The sequence below is a fragment of the Otolemur garnettii genome, unplaced genomic scaffold (assembly GCF_000181295.1).
Source record: "Otolemur garnettii isolate 467f Iridium unplaced genomic scaffold, OtoGar3 scaffold00201, whole genome shotgun sequence".
NCBI classification, from domain to species: Eukaryota; Metazoa; Chordata; class Mammalia; order Primates; family Galagidae; genus Otolemur; species Otolemur garnettii.
The window spans coordinates 1517779-1523743 of record NW_003852596.1 but is presented as its reverse complement, the minus strand read 5'-3'; the positions used below and the strand labels follow the sequence as shown (position 1 = coordinate 1523743).

The window sequence follows — 5965 nt, the reverse complement described above, 5'->3', positions numbered from 1 at the left end:
ATAAAATGCAGATGAAAAAAGACTTCCTTCTAGGTAAATTAGGTTGAATATCTCATTAAGAATTAATAAAGACAACTTGCTAAAATGTATTTGCTGTAGAATTAGGCATAAAATATTGATTATAAAATACTGTAGGATCTCATTTACATGCGATATCTAAAAAAGTATAACTTATAGAAGAAGAGAGTACAATGATTGCCCGGGGCTGGAGAATGGGGGGAATAGGGAGATGGTGACCAAAGAACACAAAAATTTCAGTTATAAAATGAAGAAATTCTGGAGACCTAATGCACAATATGTGTTGTGATAGATGTGTGAATTTGATTGTAGTGATCATTACACAATATATACATATTAAATCATCACATTGTATACCTTAAATACATTATATCTTAAAAGAAAAAAGATATTGGGAAAAATAATCTAGAATTCTATACTCAGTTCACCTTAAGAGAATCTTCAAGTACTTCACATTAAAGAACTTAAACCTGAAAAATCTTAGACAATACATTTATAGATGTGATTGATACAAGAAAGGTGAAGCAGAACTCCAATACATAGAACTATTCATTAAACTATGGGTAAATAAAAATACATGATAGCTTAAGTTAATGTAAATATATTTAGAGAGACATTCAGACATTACACACTTCCTAAAGAAGACAACACCACCTATATGGTAGGTTTGGGAGAAAAGATCGAACTTCTAGAGCCAGTCAATCTCTCGATCTAATTACCATTTTATAGGAAACACAGAAGACAAAGATACTTGTTAAACTACCCCATGAGGAGAATGTAGTCAGCAAAATCCATACTGTGGGAAACTCTCCAAGACAAACTACCTTGTTTCTTCAACATTTGTAAAGAGGAAGAAAAGAGATGGCAAGCTAACTTACAAATTAAAAAAGTCTTAAAAGAGCAACTGATGGCAATGTGTGGACCTTATTTGGATTCTATTCTATTTATGTAAAATATTTAACGCTTAAGAGGCAATTAGAAATGTGTACAATTGTAGGATGTCTGATGGTATTAATGGAAATTATAAATGTTAAAATTGAAATGACAGTATTGTTGATGTATTTTTATAGGTGTTCCTGTTCTTTTACAGATGCATATTTACAGGTGGAGGGGAGTAGCAGATGGGGATATGAATGAAGTATGATGGATTGACTATCATTGGGGCTGGGTTATTGGGTACATGACAATTCATTAGACAAGTCTATGTTGTGTGTATTTTAAATTCTTCATAACACAGTTTATTAATTTTTTTACATCTGTCTCATCAATGATGAATTTTTCCATGTTGAACTCTTTTTTTTTCTTTTTTTTATTATTAAATCATAGCTGTGTACATTAATGCAATCATAGGGTACAATGTGCTGGTTTTATATACAATTTGAAATATTTTCATCTAACTGGTTGACATGGCCTTCACGGTATTTTCTTAGTTATTGTGTTAAGACATTTATAGTCTACATTTAGTAAATTTCACATGTACCCTTGTAAGATGCACTGTAGGTGTGGTCCCACCAATTACCCTCCCTCCACCCATCTTCCCCCTCCCCTGCCCTCCCTATCCCTTTTCCCCATAGTCTTGGGATATAATTTGGTTATAGTTTTCATATTACTTGGTTTCATTGTAGGGCTGAGTACATTGGATACTTTTTCTTCCAATTAATTTATTTTTTGAGACAAGGTCTCTCCCTGTCACCTAGGCTGGAATGCGGTGGTATGATCACAGCTTCCAACTTCAGGGCTCAAGCAATCCTCCCTCCTCAGCCTCCTGAGTAGCTAGGACTACAGTTGCTCACCACCATACCTGGCTAATTTTTTAACTTTAATTTTTTTTGTAGTAACAAGGTCTCACTATATTGCCCAAGGTAGTCTCCAACTCCTGGCCTCAAGTGATCTCTTGCCACAGCCTCCCAAAAAGCTGGGATTATAGACGAGAGCCACCATGCCCAGTCACAAAGTTTAAAAAGATAAAATATTTAATGAATCAATTATTTTTCTCACTTATCTCTTATGTTAAGAGGCCAATTCAGTTTAATAGCATCAGATGAGGAAAATGAAAACAAACACCAGCCTGAGCCACCTATTGAGACCTTATCTCCACAAAAATACAATACATGGTGGTGTACACCTGTAGTCTCAGGTGCTCAGGAGGCTGAGGCAGGATGATCGCTTGAGCATAGGAGTTTGAGGTTTCAGTGAGCTATGATGACACCTATGACACCTATGATGCAGTCTATCCCAGACAACAAAGTGAGAACTTTTCTCAAAAACAAACAAAAAGTAATATAATAATTATTAAGAAAGTTCTGATTATCTTCCCTAATATCACCCTTAACATCAAACCAAATTTTTTTGTTGAGACGGGGCCTCACTCTATTGCCCAAGCTAGGGTGCAGAGGCATCATCATAACTCACTACAACCTCAGACTCCTGGCCTCAAGCAATCATCCTGCTTCAGGCTTCTGAGTTGCTGGCTCTAAAGGTATGTCCAGCTATGTCAACTACGTTTTGTATATTTTGTAGAGATGAGGATCTTAGTTTTGCTCAGGCTGGTCTTGAACTCCTGACCTCAAGTACTCCTCCCACTTTGGCCTCCCAGAGGATCAGGGTTACAAGTGTGAGCCACCAAGCTCACTCAAACCAAATTTTTTAAAATATGTTTTATGCCCCTGGATTGAACACAGGCTGAAGGCACAAGCAGTTGACCTACTCTGTAGTCCAGCACTGATTCTAATCCTAGGTTGGCCATTAACTAATTGTGTTAACTTTGGACAAATTATTTCATCTTTATAAATTTCAGTTTCTTCATCTGTAAAATGGGAGTAAGAAGAAATTTACTTATGTCATGAGGTCTTTGTGAAGATTCAATGTGATGATCCAAAGTAATATGTTGAGCTGGTCTGTGGCATAGCCTACACTGGGAACTAATAAGAGGATACGCTATGGCAATGGAGAATGGGAGCAATAGAGACTAGCTCTGAAGGTCAGACTAATGTATTTGAATTTGCTATATTACATAAATGCAGACATTCTAAATGATGGCTGAGAAAATTAGTTTCACTTCTCTCTGTATAACATGGGCCAGATGGCACAGAAATGGGGGCAGAGAAACCACTTAATACTTGCAATTTTTTGTTCTACAATCTACACTTGTGTGGTGGCTATAGCCATGGAAAAAAGAGGACATCTAGACACTGCCACAAAAAGACACTAAAGTGTGGATAGCAAGGTGTCTGTTTGACTCCTAGAGAAATGCCATCTGCAAACTACTCGCCTCTAATGGTTACAAACACAAAAGAAAAGAGATGGAAAGAAAGATGGAGGGGGAAAGGAGACATCAGACTTAGGTTTTTAAGACTAGTGCCTATTTACACACTTTATTCAAGCTAACACTAAAAATGTCAGAGGCTTAGTGTAGCACTGAATAAATGTGTGATGTACCAACTGAGGTTACTAATAAGACTCGATTGCTTAAAATAGAGGTAAGGTTTAAGAAAATGCCCAATGTAGTTTCCTGTTGATGCCTGAAAAAATCATCCCCCTGCCACTCTCAGCTTCCTGCCTTGCTTCCTAACTGTGAACAAAAGAAGTAGGTAGCTAATTGCTCACAAAGGGAAGCACAAGAAAATATAAAACTCATTAAATGGTTTTTCTTTCCAACTCCTGGCAAAATAAAAATAAAAGTTGCAACTTCAACTAATCTTATACAACAAAATAGACTGTTTTCTTCCAGGAAGCAGCATTATTTGTAAAATCATAAAATTTCTTAAGCAGACTTACTCAGATCAGAGAGATAAGGAATACATTTAAGACTCCCATTTCTTCCTAACTCCAATTGTCCCTGAAGTTATTTTTTCACTTTAAAACTCAGCAGTACTTGAGTTTTTCCTAAACCCTAGAGCCAGCCTTGTGATGTTCAGTGGGATAGCTCAGAGGCTTCCCTCAGGCTACTTTATCATGGTTTCCTCCGATCAGCTAGGTAAAATGAGGCCAGAAAAAGACAGACAAGCTTTTACATCTGGACTCCCAAGAGAAGACAGCCAGAGATTGGGTCATCTGTCCCTGCCAACCTTGCTAACTGTAGGTGATTGGAGCAGATCATTTATATTTGTGCTATCAGTTTACCTGAAATCATCATGGGACTTGATTTATCAAATTTTTTCTTCGAGTAAAATGAAGTCTAAAAGCACTAAGCACTCTTACATGACATAGAAAAAGACTGAACTACACAATAGAGAAAGAATGCTTGATTTTGTTGAAAGGGCTAGAGCAAAATGAAAGATTTACAGCTTACAAAATGTCTCCTCGCAGATGCACTTTTTCGTATTTAATCACTTTCTCAGCTGTGTACTTTTACAGTATACTCAAGTGTAAACCAGATCACCAAGACAATGAAACCATTCACCATTCATAGATTGTGCCCATGAAAAAAAAAATCCCATTTTGCCATTAATAAATAAGAACAGTCTCTGTGTCATTTTGAATTCCATAAAGATTTCCAGAAGTTGATTTTTGACATTTTATTTAAAACAAAAACACCTTATTTATTTAGACCCCTGAGCTGCTTACTATTACGTCATCACCTTAGTTTTGCAAAGTAGGTTTTTTATTGTATTAAATACCTAACCCTGCTATGTGACTATACTGTCACCAGATGGCAGTTGTATGCCATAACCCCCAAGGTTTGAGCAGTAAGGCATAAGCTAAGAATTACTCGAGGTAAGAGAATTTTTTTTTCACTTTGTTCATATCAAAAGCATATTATAAGCTTGAATAACAACTAAATCTGGAAATCCTTTAGAACAAATATCAATCAGCTGAACACCAGGATGAAAAACTTATCACATAACGTATCTTACCACAACCATATACAAGAGTTTCATTAGAATGTTAATCTTCATATCCATTATCCCTTGGACTTAACTGTTTTTCCTGATTTTTTAATCCTTAATTTATAGTCTTGTTCTGCACCCCCATGCACATATTAATATAGCCAACCACGATGTGACTACCCTACCTAGATATCTCAACTAAAAGAACAGCATTTTTTGTAGTCTGTTCGTCTCCCTGGAGATTGCTGGCTCTCTCTTTTTTTCTCCCTTTCTTCCTCTTCACTTAGGAAACACAATTTGTTCTCCTCAATTCTTAGAAGCTTTCTCTTCAAGTTAGTCTCTAATTTTTTTTTCATTAGTTTGATTTTTCTTGTTGACAAGAATGTACTGCATTGGCAGACCTGGCTGAAACTTAGCAAAAAATAGCAATTTACCATCCTTTTGTGTTTTATAAGCATGATGATTGGGTTTTCACACCCATGTGTGAGACCGTAGCTCCCTCAAACCTCCTTAGGACATCTACACATCACCCATGTGATGTAAAAAAAAAATGAAAAGAAATATAGGAAATAAGAGGAAAAAATAGCCACTGAAAAATGTGCCCAAACAACACAATTCAAAACTGAGCAAAGGACTTGAATAGATATTTCTCTCAAGAAGATATACAAATGGCTAATAAGGACATGAAAAGATGCTAAACATCATTAGTCACTAGAGAAAATGTAAATCAAAGCTTCAATAAGATACCTCTTCATACTAATTGGAATGGCTATAACCAAAAATTAAAAAATAACTCTGATACAGATGTGGAAAAATGAAACCTTTATATATTGCTGGTGGAAATATGAAGTAATGCAACAACTATAGGAAACAGTTGGGTAATTCCTCATAAAGCTAAACATAGAATTACTATACGACCCACCAATGCCACTCCTAGATATTTGTACCCCCAAACATTGAAAGCAGAAGCATAGGCTTATTTGTACATGTACGCTTATAGCAGCATTAGTCACAATAGCCAAAAAGTAACACAGCTCAAGGTCCATCAATAGATGAATGGATCCCTAGTAAGACTGAGTACATTGGATACTTCAACGACTTAGCAATTATGAGTTGGG

The 5965-nt window shown here is 36.1% G+C and overlaps 1 non-coding gene across 1 annotated transcript; it reads left to right on the top strand.

The window, feature by feature from the left end:
* Window positions 1-5282: 5282 nt before the first annotated feature.
* On the top strand, window positions 5283-5387 carry LOC111721907. The gene has a single exon (XR_002770898.1). It is a non-coding gene; the product is annotated as a small nucleolar RNA U13 (small nucleolar RNA).
* Window positions 5388-5965: the final 578 nt, after the last annotated feature.